Source organism: Pimephales promelas, chromosome 1 (assembly GCF_988280905.1).
Source record: "Pimephales promelas chromosome 1, fPimPro1.hap1.1, whole genome shotgun sequence".
Lineage (NCBI taxonomy): Eukaryota > Metazoa > Chordata > Actinopteri > Cypriniformes > Leuciscidae > Pimephales > Pimephales promelas.
Window position 1 is genome coordinate 4426688 of NC_142769.1, and position 16439 is coordinate 4443126.

Sequence of the window (16439 nt, forward strand, 5' to 3'; positions counted from 1 at the left end):
GCTGCAGCTGAGCCATCATGTACACTTAACACAACATTGTTCCTGATGTTTAACAGAAGGGGGAATGTTGCAGCACACACAGATGGTTCTGTGCTTGTGTAATTGTAGAACTATAAATATTGTGCAGGCCAAAAGGTGAAGAAAGGTAACTTGCGTGGAAAAGTAATTGCAAGTGTCGCTGGTGGCGTAAAGTGTTACGCAATCCTCCTGTCCCAGAGGTATTGGGGGGGATTGTAAAAGCAGGACATTTACATAACCCACCCAGATTAACCTCCACTCATCATGTGCTCACACCTGACAAAAGACCCCAGAAACAGACAGAAGATCCCAGGATCAGTTCTGGCTGGGATCGATACTTCTTGACATCGAAGAGCTCTTTCAGTAATAACAACTTGATAATGAAAGTTCAAAACTGAAAGTTGCTGTTTTTAAAGACTGTTATACTCATTTGGGAAATCACATGTATAAATACAGTTGTCTGTCGCTGATTCCAAAAGTGCACATTGCAGTCAGGAGCATGAAATATTGTTGATAGTATTGATCAGAAAAAAAGGTACAAAAGCTGTCACTGGGCTACCTTTTCAAAAGGTACACTTTTGTACCCAAAGGCTGCACATTGGTACCTTAGTGGTACATAATAGCACCTGAAATGTACATATTAACACCTAAAATGTACATATTAGTACCTAAATGTACATATTGCCACCTAAAATGTACATTTTAGCTCATGAAATTGACATATTACCACCTAAAATGTACATATTAGCACCTAAAATGTACATATTAAAACTTAATGTACATATTAGCACCCAACATGTACATATTACCACCTAATGGACATATTACCACCTAAAATGTACATACTAGCTCCTGAAATGGACATATAGCACCTAAAATGTACTTATTAGCACCTAAAATCTACATATTAGCACCCAACATGTACATATTACCACCTAATGGACATATTACCACCTAAAATGTACATACTAGCTCCTGAAATGGACATACCAGCACCTAAAATGTACATATTAACACTTAAAATGGACATATTAGCACCTAAAATGGACACATTAACACCTAAAATGTACATATTAACACTTAAAATGTACATATTAGCACCCAACATGTACATATTACCACCTAATGGACATATTACCACCTAAAATGTACACATCAGCACCTAAAATGTACACATTAACACTTAAAATTAAAATATTAGCTCCTGAAATGTACTTATTAGCACCTAAAATGGACACATTAACACCTAAAATGTACATATTACCACCTAAAATGTACATATTAGCTCATGAAATTGACATATTACCACCTAAAATGTACATATTAGCACCTAAAATGTACATATTAAAACTTAATGTACATATTAGCACCCAACATGTACATATTACCACCTAATGGACATATTACCACCTAAAATGTACATACTAGCTCCTGAAATGGACATATAGCACCTAAAATGTACTTATTAGCACCTAAAATCTACATATTACCACCTAATGGACATATTACCACCTAATGGACATATTACCACCTAAAATGTACACATCAGCACCTAAAATGTACACATTAACACTTAAAATTAAAATATTAGCTCCTGAAATGTACTTATTAGCACCTAAAATTGACACATTAACACCAAAAATGTACATATTAGCACCTAAAATGGACAAAATTGTACCTTTTGAAAAGGTACAGCCCCAGTGACAGCTTTTGTACCTTTTTTTCTGAGAGTGCTTTCAGAAAGAGAATTAATTCAACCAGACAATGGTCAAGTGCCAAACTAATAATAAAGTAATAATGTCTGCAGGGAATTATTGGCAGTGCGAGTATCCATACACTTTCACACAATAAAGTCAAGAGCTGTTAAACTGCAACAAGGAGGAGTGAATAAACCATCAAGCCCTCATATCACAGAGGAACTATCACACGGGCCCCATCTGGCTAGATACCTGTGTGTTTATTGAGTACAATTTGCGAAACACTGAAATGTGGACAAATCGTTGATTCGTCCCTTGGTGCGTGAGGGTAGAGACGTGTAATGACATTGTGTACAAACACCTGTGTGCCAACATACACTTGAGCACACACTGTTCAACCAGTCCCACAGCTTAAAAGTGCCAGTGTTTTCTCCATAAAACCTAAGAGGGCACATTCATTCACTGCGTTACGCTGGAGGCCTTTGTGCTTCACCTTTACGCAACACGATTAGATTGTAGTAAATCTGCTTGGTGACATAACAGAAGAAAATGTTCAGCAAACACTTCTTACTTTATGTGTGAAGAACATTTAATACATTTAAAGGACCTTTTTTTCCTCGGTGAAGAACCTTTGTGGATTGGAAAGTTTCCACGGATGTAAAAGGTTGTAGGTTGTCTACAAACCGGGTGGTTGGTGGTTAAATCCCCTGTTCAACCAAGTGTCGAGGTGTCCATGAGCAAGTCAGCTGCTCCCGACGAGCCCGGATGGCGCCTTGCTTGGCTGACACCGCCGTCGGTGTGTGAATGGGTGAATTTGAGGCAAAATGTTTGCTTTGGGGGCCATTGGGTCCCCTATATAAATAAAGGGTTCTTCGTGGAACCATAGATGCTAATAAAGAATCTTTATTTTCAAGAGTGAACTTTATTTTCTCACCCCCATGTCATCCAATATGTCCACGTCATTCTTTCTTCAGTCAAAAAGAAATGAAGGTTTTTGATGAAAACAATCCAGGATTTTTCTCCATATAATGGACTTCAATGGGAACCAAACGGTTCAAGGTTCAAATGACAATTTTAGTGCAAACTGTTCAAAAGACTTTAAACGATTCCAGATGATGAATAAGGGTCTTATCTAGCGAAACGATCGCTCATTAAAATAAAATAATAACAAAGTTTAGGTTTTATTAAACTGTGATGCGCGTTCGTGACTTTCCTGTTCAAACTCGTTCATAAAAATGAACGAATCTTTCCCCGAGTAAACTCGTTAATTTCGTTCATTGAATGAACCAAATGACACGAAAACAGATTCGCTCATTTTGATGAATGAGTTCAAACAGAACAGAGCAAGGCGAGCATTTGAGCTTATAAAACTTAAACTTTGCTATGTATTTTTTAAATGAGCGATCGCTTCGCTTGATAAGACCCTTATTCATCGTCTGGAATCGTTTAAAGCCCTTTGAACAGTTTGCAGTTTGTACTGAAATTGTCTTTTGGACCATGAACCGTTTGGTTCCCATTGAAGTCCATTATATGGAGAAAAATCCTGAAATGTTTTCATCAAAAACCTTCATTTCTTTTCGACTGAAGGAAGAATGACATGGGGGTGAGTAAATTATCAGTAAAAGTTTTTTTTAAAAGTGAACTACTCCTTTAAATCTTTTGATGAGTCATAGGCGTTAAATCAGTTTCAGCTCTTTTCACCTTTTTTAGTGGTCTTGAATTCAGAGGACACTACACATCTTAAATAAGGAGTGCAATATTTGAAGATGCCCACACAGGTTCTGTGAGTGAAATGAAGTGGAAAGGAATGTGAACTTTTTGGTGGCATGATCAACTTCAACACCCTAAAAACTGGTGAGTTCCTGAAGGAAAGAAAATCACCAATGTATTTAATTTCCTTCGTTCCTTCATTCCAATTTAGGCGCTGTCCCAAATGGCACATTTCATTATGCCTTTGAGAAGGGGACGACAACATCTTGTAGGAGCCTAAATTCAGTTATTTGATAAATAGTTTAATTATGTGTTAAACAGTAATTTGTATGATTTATTTCATGTGGACAAAATTTAAGTGAATATTTACAGATATTTACAGAGTTAATTGTGTAATTATCTAAAATGTGTGTGGATAATATACAGTGTATTTTATATTACATTAGTGGATTCATACGCGCTGGGAATACTCTCGCGCGAGTTCATGATGACGTTAGTCAGGAGGAAGTTTTCTACGGGAACAGTCGGGCATACATAGAGTGGAGCCACACAGTTTTTTTTTTATTTACCTTTCTCTTTCTTTCTCTTTCAGTAATCGTTTTTATTATTTTGCAATTTTCCTATGCTGATGTTTTTTTTGTTGATTACCAAGTGTAAAAAGGTTCAGGGAAGAAGGAGGCAGGAACCGGATCATAATAATAAAATAAAACTTTATTTAAACAAAATAAACAAATAAATTACCTGCCAGCAGCCCCTCACGGACGACTGCTGGCTACCGAAAATAAAATATAAAATACCGGCCAGTAGCCCCTCACGGACGACTGCTGGCTTACCAAATAAAATATAAAATACAAACAAAAGCAGGCCTGCTCCTCTCTCGATCATCCACATCCACATTTATGGCTCCGCTCCTTCGTGGGAGATGCGAGACCGGTGTGCTTCACAGGTGCTGCTCATTAGCATCGCACCACCGGCCTCGCGACTTTCTCTCACGTCCCTCACCGTCCTGCTCACCACACCAAAGATATTCATCCCGAGTTGTTCTGTGGATTTATTGAAGTGGATGAGGATGAAGGGAGTGGATAAATCGTCAAACTAAGGCTGCATTCAGTGAAATCTACAATCTAAACCTGTGATAAGTGTATAATGGCCCTGTCCCAAAGGGTACACTTCTTTAACTTACAGTCTTGTGGACTTACAGTGGTCACTGTGATCGTGAAGTCCATGTGAATGTACAGGTAGGGTGTCCCATTTTTCATATTAGGTTTCAGAAGGGCCTTAGAGTTACATTTGGGGACTACAAACTAAATAATATTATTAAAATGATTTCTGTAGCAGTCAGCTTGGTGGTGTGGAACAGAGCTGCAGTAAACAATGGTATTGGGTCATTACTGAATTAAATGGATGACTCTTTTACACAGTTATTTGTAAACTTGGCAAATGTGAACACTGTGGCTCAGTTACCCAGCATTCCTGTGTGAGTGTGGATTGTTATTAATGGCGAGCCGTGAGGGGGAGAGTTGCATTCAAATGAAATTTCATGGGTCAGGCTATAAAGGTGCTTCAGGGGAAGCATGCAGAGGAGACAGCAGGTCAAGCTGTCATTCATTGTGCCCTGTGGCCTTCTCCCTGCAGGGCAGCTGTAGCCGGAGTGTGTGTGTGGAGGGTATTTAAGGTGGGCTGTATTGTATGGATGAGGTAGAGGAAGTGGAGCGGAAGAGGAAAGTGGGAGCCAGCTGTGGTCACCACACACACACACACTTAATGTGAGCCAACTACATACCTGGTTCCGCTCGGTGAGATCTCTATGCGCATTAGGTAAACAACTCATAATGGATGATTCTGAATGTTGAGATACAGATGGTGTGGTGCTCAAATGAAACCGCCAGACCCTTATTTTCCTGGTCAATGAGGCAGAGATAAGACTGTTTGCAATTAGTTTCCACTCCCATTGTGCACTATATGCTGTATCTACACTGATGCTGAGCTAAACGACAAGTTCTTTCTTGCCAAGAAATAAGAACCTCATGACGAACCTCTTATTTATCAATACTCATCTCCTTGAGATTAATTAATGTGGCAGTGCTTTATCATCTCATGAAATATAACTGTAGCCCGCAGCACATTCATTAGAGGTGTTTGCTAAGGCAAACATCTGAATGGGTTTTCTTGTGTTCACATTTTCTTTTATATATCAAATGTAAATGTACGTCACATTTATGAATATCTCAGCAGCCATGTCATTAAGCGCCACTGAAAGCCGTCTCATTTTAGTGACTCTCGGAAAGTAAAAAAGGCAATTGTTAGGCTACACCATTCAAAATTTATTTAAGAAAATGTAAAAATTTAAGTTAATAATTGATGTTTTGTCTAGAGGCAGGCCGATATATCGGTAGGCCGATATTATCGGCCGATATTAGGCAGTTTCTAACTATCGGTATCGGCAGTTATAATGGCCGATAAATGAATATTTAAAAAAATCAAATAAAAACGGATGAAACACGCGTCCAACATGTTGGAATGTTGGAGTTGTATAGTTTGTCCACCAGAGGACACTCTACATTGTGCCTGTTGGCAACACTCGTTTATAACGCGCAACACATTCTAGCAAACCAAAAAGCTAGCTAATGCCACTAGCGTCAGTGGAATTTAATGAGCTTTGTTAATTAATTAATGAGCTTTGGTTCCTCCTCTGTTCTGTTGCGACAATAAAAGAAACAAGTTTCTTTTTAAAATGTATTATCATATTATTTTAATTAAAACTCATACATAACTACAAATAACTAATGTTAGGGAAATCTGTTAATGTTTTGTTGTGGGCTCCTGAAAAAAATAAAATAAAAAATATCGGCCGATATATCGGAATATCAGGTTTTAAAACCAACAAATTTGTATCGGTATTGGCCTTCAGAATCCTTTATCGGTCGGGGTCCAACTTCTTTTTTGATGGCACCTCAAACACGGTCTTCTTGGCTTGTTCTGAAAAGAGATTTACTGTGTTCTGTTAATGTGTCTCGGCAGCTAATTTAGTCACCGAAAGCCACTGAGCCGCCTTAAATTAATTTAGAACAAAGCCTGAAGTACAACCAAGCAAGTCAGCTATGCCTCAATGACCCAAACGCTAACATAAGTACATCTTAGTTCCCATTAGCCGTCTGCTTGCTTCCTGTGGGATTGGTGTCTAATGAAGTTAGTGGTCTTTACCCTCAGAAAATGCTCTTAGATGTCCGGACACTCATTGTGTATTCTAGTCTACAGCAGATGTCCATGTTGGTTTCTACTTTTGTGATCAGGCCACTTGTATCTGAAATGTTTAACGTTCTGAATGCACTGCTATGCAACATTTATTAGCTCATGCCTTGTTAGTTTCCTGTGTTGGAAAACTTGAGTGAAACTGTAGCAGTACTTATCTCTGTCAGTGAGTACGATGGCAGTAAACCGTGAATCATGTTTATTTAATGTGAACCTGTCTTTGCATGATTACATATCATGTGTAAAGCTGTGGGTTTTATGTAATATGTCTTAGATCTCCAGAGACATTTCAATTTCAGTTTTTCGTCATTCTGATTGTCACAGGTTGTTACAACAACTAAGGCCCTGTCCACACTACTGCGTTTTCGTTTAAAAACGGAGACCTTTTGCTACGTTTGCACCTCCCGTCCAGACTAAAATGGGAAAAACGAAGAACTGAAACAGAAAAACTGTAGCGCCGTTTTGCGTTTTGAATCTCCTGAGGGCGTTTTAGGAGTTCAGAAACACTCACGCAGAGGCTGACGCTCGGCTCTATGATTGGGTGTCATCAGTCATGACGTATCCTTCCCTGATTCGTCAATCACTGTTTACACCGGCACGCGCATGCCCAGTGTTGGTGAATGGTCACGTGATCCGCGTTTTCAGTCGTTTTAATGTGGACGGGGATCATTTCTAATACGCAGATAAAACGCTGGTGTGGACGGAGATCGTATTCGTTATAATTCTCAGTTTTTAAACGAAAACGCAGTAGTGTGGACGGAGCCTAAATCTCAATAAGACGCAAGACATTATATAGGATTTGCATATACATTTATATATTCATATATGCACTGAACAAAATTGTAAACGCAACCCCATTTGTCATGAGCTGAACTCAAAGATCTAAGAGTTTTTCAATGTACACAAAAGGCCTATTTCTCTCAAATCTGTCTAAATCTGTGTTAGTGAGCACTTCTCCTTTGCCGAGATAATCCTTCCACCTCACAGTTGTGGCCTATCAAGATGCTGATTAGACAGCATGATTATTGCACAGGTGTGCCTTAGGCTGCCCGCAATAAAAGGCCACTCTAAGGCTATGTTTACCCGGAAACGATTCTGAAGAGAAAACGCAAAAGTGGCATCGCGTCATCACTTTTTATTCTGCGTTTAGACGAGCGTTTTGTGTGGGAAATCCGGGTGCAAATGGTGACGCAAAAGTGTGTGAAATTCAATGTAGTTGATGATGAGAAGGTAAAGTGACGCAATAGTGAGTCTTCCCAGCAGAACTTCACGCTAAAGGCCATTGCACACCGAGTACGAAATATTCGTATGCGTATTTTCGTGTTCGTCAGCCTAAAAATTCGTCACGCATAGAAACCTTGCACACCGAGTTCGTTGCGTATTTATAAAACCTTTGCGGGAAAAAACGCAAAAATACCAAATGGATTCGTCAAGCAGTGAGGATGATTTTTGCCCTCTCTCTTATTGAAAAGAGAAGAAAGAGAAAATATTACGTCCATCCCATCCTGAAATTGCGCCGAGAGGAAGGAGAGTTCCTCATCAAGGAGTTGCGAATTTATCCTGAGCGATTCAAAATTTACCTCAGAATGTCATTGGGACAGTTTGAGGCTTTGCTAGCGATTCTGGAGCCACATATTAAAAACAAGACCACCAATTTATACCAAAGCGATAGTGGAAGTATGACATAATTTTGATTGTTGAGGATTAATTTTTTAGTGTCCACATGTTATTGTAATAGTCAGGATAAGTTGTTGTTGTTGTTGTTGTAAAAGGGGTTAGGCAAAATAAGTCTTGACTTCAGCCTAAACCCCTTCGGTCAGTATCTATGTGTTATTTTTTATTTTTATTTTATATATTTTTTTTCTTTCTCTCTTTTGTGTTACATGATTTATGACATGATTTCTAAATGACTGACCGAAGAAATAAATAAATACAAAAATACAAAATACAATTTCCGTGAACCAATCGATTCTGAACGGAGACTGGCAGTGTGTCTGGTATGGACACCCACACACACACCCGCGCGCGGCCCGGTGGAAGCGCTGGGCAGACAGAACAGCTAGGCTGTTATTGTGTATATTATATTGTGCCCAAATAATACATTAGTTATCGAATAGGCTGCTCAATCACACCTTATTCGATCCTAAATTTCAATCTGATTGAAAGGGGAGGTTTATTAATTTCATAATCCAATATAGAGAAGAGAACATAAACACTTGATCGAATTGAAAACCGAAACTGAAAGCACAGCGCATATGTGCAATGATTTGAGGACGAGCTCCCCCCGGCCCTGAATTGTCAAAAGACCTCTAAAAATGCTGGCTCTGGATGCGAAAAACGCAGAAAATTGAAACCGATCCGATTAATTTTATGACGGACGAAAGTTTCGGAGGCGGTGTGCAAACGTGACTGACATAACGTGAGGTCGAATTTTTTTTTTAACGTGCGAAAATTTCGGATGCGAATTTCGGACTCAGTGTGCAATGGCCTTAAAGCTTCCATTTACAAGTAAACTGTACTGCGGATATTCTGTATCATAGCAACGAAAGGTCTCAACAGAAAAAAAAAACGCTGCTCTGCCAAAACGCTCTCAAGCGCCCAAAGTACCGCGTCTTCAGCAGAGCGTCTGGCGGTTTCAGCTGGCTAAAAACGCTTCTTCTTGTTCCGCTCTGGAAGTCTATGGTAGCCCATAGAATCGTATGGTAAAAAGTTATGAAATTTGGCTGACAGATAGAGGACAGTCTGAAATGTCATTATAGCAAAGTTCGAGTGCTAGAAATTAGTTTTTTCCTCTGATTCCTTGGCTATAGACAATTCGATTACGTCTAGACAATTTTGAAAATCATGAAAATTGAAATAGAGTCTTCAGACTATGCCGACAAAAAATGTGTTGTGTCATTGTCACCTCAAGGAGACCACACCATATCAATTTGGTCACTGTGCCACCGATTGGTCGAAAGTGATAATCCATTAAATCACGAGTGCCTGTATTTATAATTTTTCAGATATTTTGCCTAAAATCCTCTTAATATGTCTTTACTTGCTCATTGTTGCAGTTGGTCTGACTTTTCGTGCCTTGTTTTAGTTTGGCCCCTTAATGGCTTCTTGCAGCTATATTTATTATTATTATAGCAGTAGTAGTGACTTTTATACGAGTTTTTACATGCATAGGATACACGTGGGTTGGTTAGGGTGTGTTTAGTAGTAGTGTGGTGTGTGTATTATACGTTTGAGTAGAATTAGTGGTGTGGGGTACGCAAATGAACTGCGTATCAAATGCACGTAAAAGCAAATTTTCGCGCATAAATTGCATGACAATACACAATGTGTGTTATAGAGACGCATTTACGTGAGAACAGGCTGCACGCACACACACCCCAAGTCTTGCTTAGAATAAGCTGTTATTGTTGACATATCACTTCAGATGACCAAGTTGCAGTGTGAGCTCTCTGTGTTTCTGAATTAGTTCAGTTTACAGCAGCACTGAGTGTTGTGTGTTTTTTTTATAACACTGTAACTAATTTAAAGCTTTCTTTGGGGTGATTAGATGGAATGTGCATGTATGTCACCTTCAAGCATTCTGCTGTGAATATGATATATTTAATATTGACTAGGAATGGGAATTCTGGCAGTGCTTCAGAGATGTACCAGTCAGAGATATGATGGCTAAATGGATTCCCTCTTTTAAAACATGGGATTCAATTTCAAACCTCAGAGCTAGTGTGGCCACATCTCTCTTCCAACACCCACCCACACACACTCATTCTTTGAATCTTCTTTCTTGATTGATGTTTCTAAAGGCAATCTAATAAATGTGCCAGAATGACTGTATAAGCAGAGGTGATTTCTGGGATTAAGCAGAAACTTTTTTTTGTTTTTTTGTATGGAATCGGATCAGTGAGATCACAGAGATTTGAAGGGGGAAATTTCAGTAACACTTTACAATACGGGTGCACTAATAACTAATGCACAAATAATACTGAATTAATGTGTAACTAATGATTATTTAAGCTATTCGTTAATGAATACCACATTAGGACCTAATTAAGAGTCTGTAAGGTTAATGTATTAGTTCATACATAAATTGCTATTAATTAAATATGTGATTGTGGATTAATTCCATAACTCTTTTTTTTAAACTAATTATTATGTTAATTACCAGAATGAGCCTTGTCTTGTATTTCAACTTCCAGATAATATGTCAGGTACACTAATATGCATTAATACATGATTAATTACCTCATTGTTAGTGCAAATTCATGTGCAAATTACTACAATTACTAAATGACTAGTTAATAATGATGTGCCCCAACAAGTAAAGTCATAACATAATGATACCTTTGCAAATCATTCGCTAATGATTAATTAAAGCAGACAACTGGAAGTTGACATGCATAGCTTTGACTAATTGTGGTAATTAAAATATTAATTTACACTATTAGTTAATAAAATATGCTATTTAGGAATTAATTCGCAATGAAACATTGAATGAATAGCAAATCATGTATTACTTTACCTATTAATCACATAGACTCCTTATTAGTTGCTGATGCAGTAATCAGTAATTAATGGTTTAGTTCTTCATGAGTTATACATTAACTCATGATTATCTGTGTATTAGTTAAGTATGAATCAATGCATATTAGTGCACCCGTATTGTAAAGTGTTACCGAAATTTCTTTTTGAAAATTCAGTTGCCATATTTGCTGCAGATGATGGTCTTTTAATCACCTCTATCTCAACCACACTTTGGCACAAAATAAAGTGGATCAAAGGACTGTTGTCCATTGCAGTGTCCAGTCACACAACTGTCTTAGGTCAAATTAAAGTGCCTTCACTTGCGCTGTTGATTATATTGCATAAAATCCTAAAAACTTTAATATTACTAAATCTGTCACTGTCTCTAATGACAAAAAGTCTGAAAGAATGGGCATACATTAAAATACAGTACAGCACTACACAGAAAAAAATAAAATGTGGCCTCACTTTTTCCAGTTGCAGGTTTGCTGACCTGTTTTTTTTTTTTCAGCAGCATCTTCATCGAAAGCCTGTATTACTTTGTGACATTCACAGAACAATGAACCTGCAGCGCCCAGGTCAACGTGATTTCACCAAGCACAACATGTTCTTGGATCAACATCAGACTCAAAGGTACCAGTTTACAATTTTTGCCAAGTTTAGGCTTACAACCAGGGTTAGGAGCTTCTACATCAACTTCTACATTCACCATTAGCGCAGCCGACCCCCTGGGAGGTATAGGAAGGGGAGGATGGAGGTGAATGAAAACGTCAGCATCTGCGAACTCAGAAATGTAAGTACTGTTTTTTTATATTGTAAGTATTAGACACGATTGGATAGATGAGAAGGTAATAAGTGACGTATAGCAACTGAGTCTTTCTGGCAGAACTTAACGCTAAAGCTTCCCTCTAAATGTATGTTAGGTTTAGGGCTATATTTTCGGACGGGAATGTCAACAATATGTTGAACCAAGAACATTACTTAGCAAAATGTTCAAAATGTCTTACTTGGCAAAATCACAGTGACCCAGGGCCAACACTATTTAATTTGACATGAATGAAAATAAGGCTGTGAGGGACAGACACTCAGTCTGTTCAATCTGTTAATGACATAGGGATAGTTCACCCAAAAACGAAGATTATAAGAACAATGACAGAGTGGTAATTGCGTAGCTGTTAATGGAGGGACAAAAAAGATCTTCATTTGTGTTCTGAAAATCTTGTGGGTTTGGAAGCACTTGAGGGTGAGAAATGAATGACAGAATTTTTATTTTTAGGTGAACTTTTCTGTATTTGATCTGTATTTTGACACGCATCCTAGTATAACGGCTTGTTGAAAATTACGAAATTTGGTCGGGAACTTGTTGATTGGATTTTGAGGTGTTGCACAAAATTTTGGAGATAATATTTATTGTTTATTTATTGTCTTTTTTGGTGGTGGATGTTATTAACACACAAATAAAAAATGCATATGCAAACATATGCATAGATGAATCGTTCACAATAGGATATAACATGCATTTGAAAAATAAAGAAGGCGATTTTTTTTTTTTATTTATACTGACTAATCAAACTTTAAAGATGCTGAAAGAACCGGTAACCTTGTTTAAATGCAAATTTACTTCAAAAGATCAGAAAATACAATTTTTAATTATGTGATTGATCTATTATCAAGCTGGAACTCCACATCAGAATTTTTTAACTATTTCTTGGGCAGTGACGACTTTGAGGATGTAATTAATGTTGGTGCATATTGCAGTTCTCGCATCGACCACATGTACAATGTTCATGCAAACTGAATGTAGCCACATACTTACGTGTGAACACTATCCGGTGTCATGGTGAATGGACGGTAAGTTAATCTGCTCAGTTAGTAGTTATCTGAGGCCAGTGTTCCTCTGTAAGCTCACAGCAGGTTGTGTTGCACTACACTGAGTGAAACAAGACCCATGTGTAGCAGATTGAGGGTCAAGTGTTAATGTCTGACATGTGTAAGGGGAGACGTTGTCTGCCGTCCACGCCTCATCCCTTAGCAGATGTCCACAGAGTCAAGCAGGACATTCAATAAAGTCTATTCACTGCTTTATATGCCTCAATTCTCTTAGAGAGTTGTCAAGGCCTTTTGGACATGCCCGCATGGGAGAGACACACAAAGCTGCCTCTATGTTAGCATTTGCATGCAAAAACATCAAACCTCAAAGCACATGTTCAATAAAATGAGATGTATTTTGAGAAGCATTTACACATTTTAAGTCGATAATACAGGTAGTCTAGAGCTCTCTTGACAAAATGGCCTTGATGTTTTGAATTGTTCATCTGTGCCTCCATGAGAAACTTCAGAGTGTTGAAAGGTAAGGCAGTGCTGGGAGTGCTGGAATCGTGGTGGTTTTGGCAGCCTTAAGTGCCTGCTCACTTTCTCAGCCTCTTAGAGTTGCTTTTCTCTGGACAACACACACAATACTGCCTTTCATCTGCCTAGAGCCGCATCTCTCTTACCTCTCTGATAGCATCAGTGCTCACACATTGTTCTGCTTCCAGAGGATATGCTTTTAAAATGCTGGCAAGAAAAAGAGAGAGAAAACAGAAAGGAATAATAACATTAAAAATGCAAAATGTGGACCCCATTGACTTCCATAGTATTTTTTTCCCCTCTATATGGAAATCAGTGGTGCCCATTAACTATTTGTGTGCCCATGGGCTGCTGGTCTGAAAACAAGGTGTGTTCAGGCACAAATAAAATAGAATGAGCCATTGACCAGCTGAAACCTGGTAGAAAGTCAATGGCGCAATACATTTTTTTTTTTTTTTTGTCATTTAAGGAGTGTGTTTAAGTGCAGCAACACACAATTTAACCAAAAATTTTAAATACAAGAATAACAAGTGTAAAAGTACATAAAGATGTGGTGGAATCCAGCTTGTCCCATAGATGGTCTACTCGAGTAACACAGTCTCATCCCAAAAAGTCATATAACTGACGTTTTGGGACGTATTTTGACCATACGTCAATATCCGCCTTTTTAGGGCCCCCTTAAACGTCGGTAGATGGCGATCCCGGGCCGTCATACAACTGACGCTTTACCTTTAACGTCAGTTAGGTGACGGGTTAGGTTTAGGGTTAGGTTTAGGTATGGGGTAGAGTTAGGATCCCATAACCTCATCTACCGACGTTTAAGGGGGCCCTAAAAAGGCGAATATTGACGTATGGTCAAAAGACGTCCCAAAACGTCAGTTATATGACGTCTTGGGATGAGACCGGGTTGACTCGAGCACTTTAACCTTGCGTACAGTGGTGGAATGTAACGAAGTACAAATACTTTGTTACTTTACTTAAGTACATTTTTCACGTATCTTTACTTTACTTAAGTAGAATAAATATAGTGCATACTTTTTACTTTTACTTCGTTACATTTTGCAGCAATTATTATACTTTCTACTCCACTACTTTTCTACAACTTCTGTTACATTTTCATTACATTTTCTGATCAGTTTTTCCCCTTCCAAAACGTAATCTGACAGTCCGTTCGTTGCACGTTTGTCTCACCAGTGATGTTTGGTTGCCATATATACATCAACTAAATGGGTCTCGCACGCAGTGTGTTTATCGTTCAATTTATATGCAAAAATTTGTTTTTACGTGCATAGGAAACACACTGTGTGTAATATACGTTTGGTTGGGATTATGACAAGCCAAGAGGTTCAGAATTACACCATAATTAATCGTGTTTACTGCCAAACATAGTTATTAACATATAGTAAGGATAAGCATGGTTAATATTGCCTAATTGCAAGCTTGTTTCAGAAATGGCGACAACTTTTTTTTCCATCATTATTGAGTATCATTATAGGAGTAATAAAACATTTAATTCTAACTCATTCAACCTAATAATCATTAGAAAATAGTCATTAAGAGAATCAATTGTTATGCAAGTACTTTTACTTTTAATACTTAAAGTACATTTAAAATCAGGTACTTTTTACTTAAGTATGGTTGTCATTGTGTTACTTCTACTTTTACTAAAGTAAATATTTATCTGGTTATTTGTACTTTTACTTAAGTACTGAGATTCAGTACTTCCTCCACCACTGCTTGCGTACAAGGACATCCGTTTGCAGTCTGGAGAAGCATTCAGATTTGCTCTTGAGTACAAATTTTGCCATGTAAATATGTAAACATTCCCCAACTGGCATTTAAAGTGAATGGGAGATGAGACTCTGATTGGTTTATTGCATTTAAAGCCCAAAACACACCAATTACTCATTAAGAGAATGGGGACAACAAGCTTCCGCCGATCATTTTTCCTGTCGTTAAAGGATTAGTTCACTTTTGAAAAAACTTTTGCTGATAATTTACTCACCCCCATGTTATCCAAGATGTCCATGTCTTTCTTTCCTCAGTCGAAAAGAAATTTAGGTTTTTGATGAAAACATTCCAGGATTTTTCTCCATATAATGGACTTCAATGGGAACCGGATGGTTCAAGTATCAAAAGACGGTTAAAAACTGTTTCAGATGCAGCTTCAAATGTCTTTAAACGATATCAGACGATGAATAAGGGTCTTATCATGCGAAACGATCGGTTATTTCAAAACTTTTTCCAAAAATTTAACTTTTATAAGGACAAATGCTTGCCTTGCTCTATTCTGTGAGGCGCGTTTGCAACGTCACGTAATACGTAATTACGTTCAAAAGGTCACGGGCGACGTAGCTGGAAGTACAGAATCAAAATCGTCCGACATCGTTGTTTTTTCTTTTATTCCCTTTTTTTGTAAACGGCGTTTGAGTTGGTTTGCACGTTCAACCTATGCGTTCAACTTGTAAACACTGACTCTGTACTTTCGGCTACGTCGCCCGTGACCTTTTGAACGTAATTACGTAATACGTGACGTTGCAAACGCACCTCACAGAATAGAGCAAGGCCAGCATTTGTCCTTATAAAAGTTACATTTTTGGAATAAGTTTTGAAATAACCGATCGTTTCGCATGATAAGACCCTTATTCATCGTCTGATATCGTTTAAAGACATTTGAAGCTGCATCTGAAACAGTTTTTAACCGTCTTTTGATACTTGAACCATCCGGTTCCCATTGAAGTCCATTATATGGAGAAAAATCCTGGAATGTTTTCATCAAAAACCTAAATTTCTTTTCGACTGAGGAAAGAAAGACATGGACATCTTGGATGACATGGGGGTGAGTAAATTATCAGCAAAAGTTTTTTCAAAAGTGAACTAATCCTTTAAACTAGC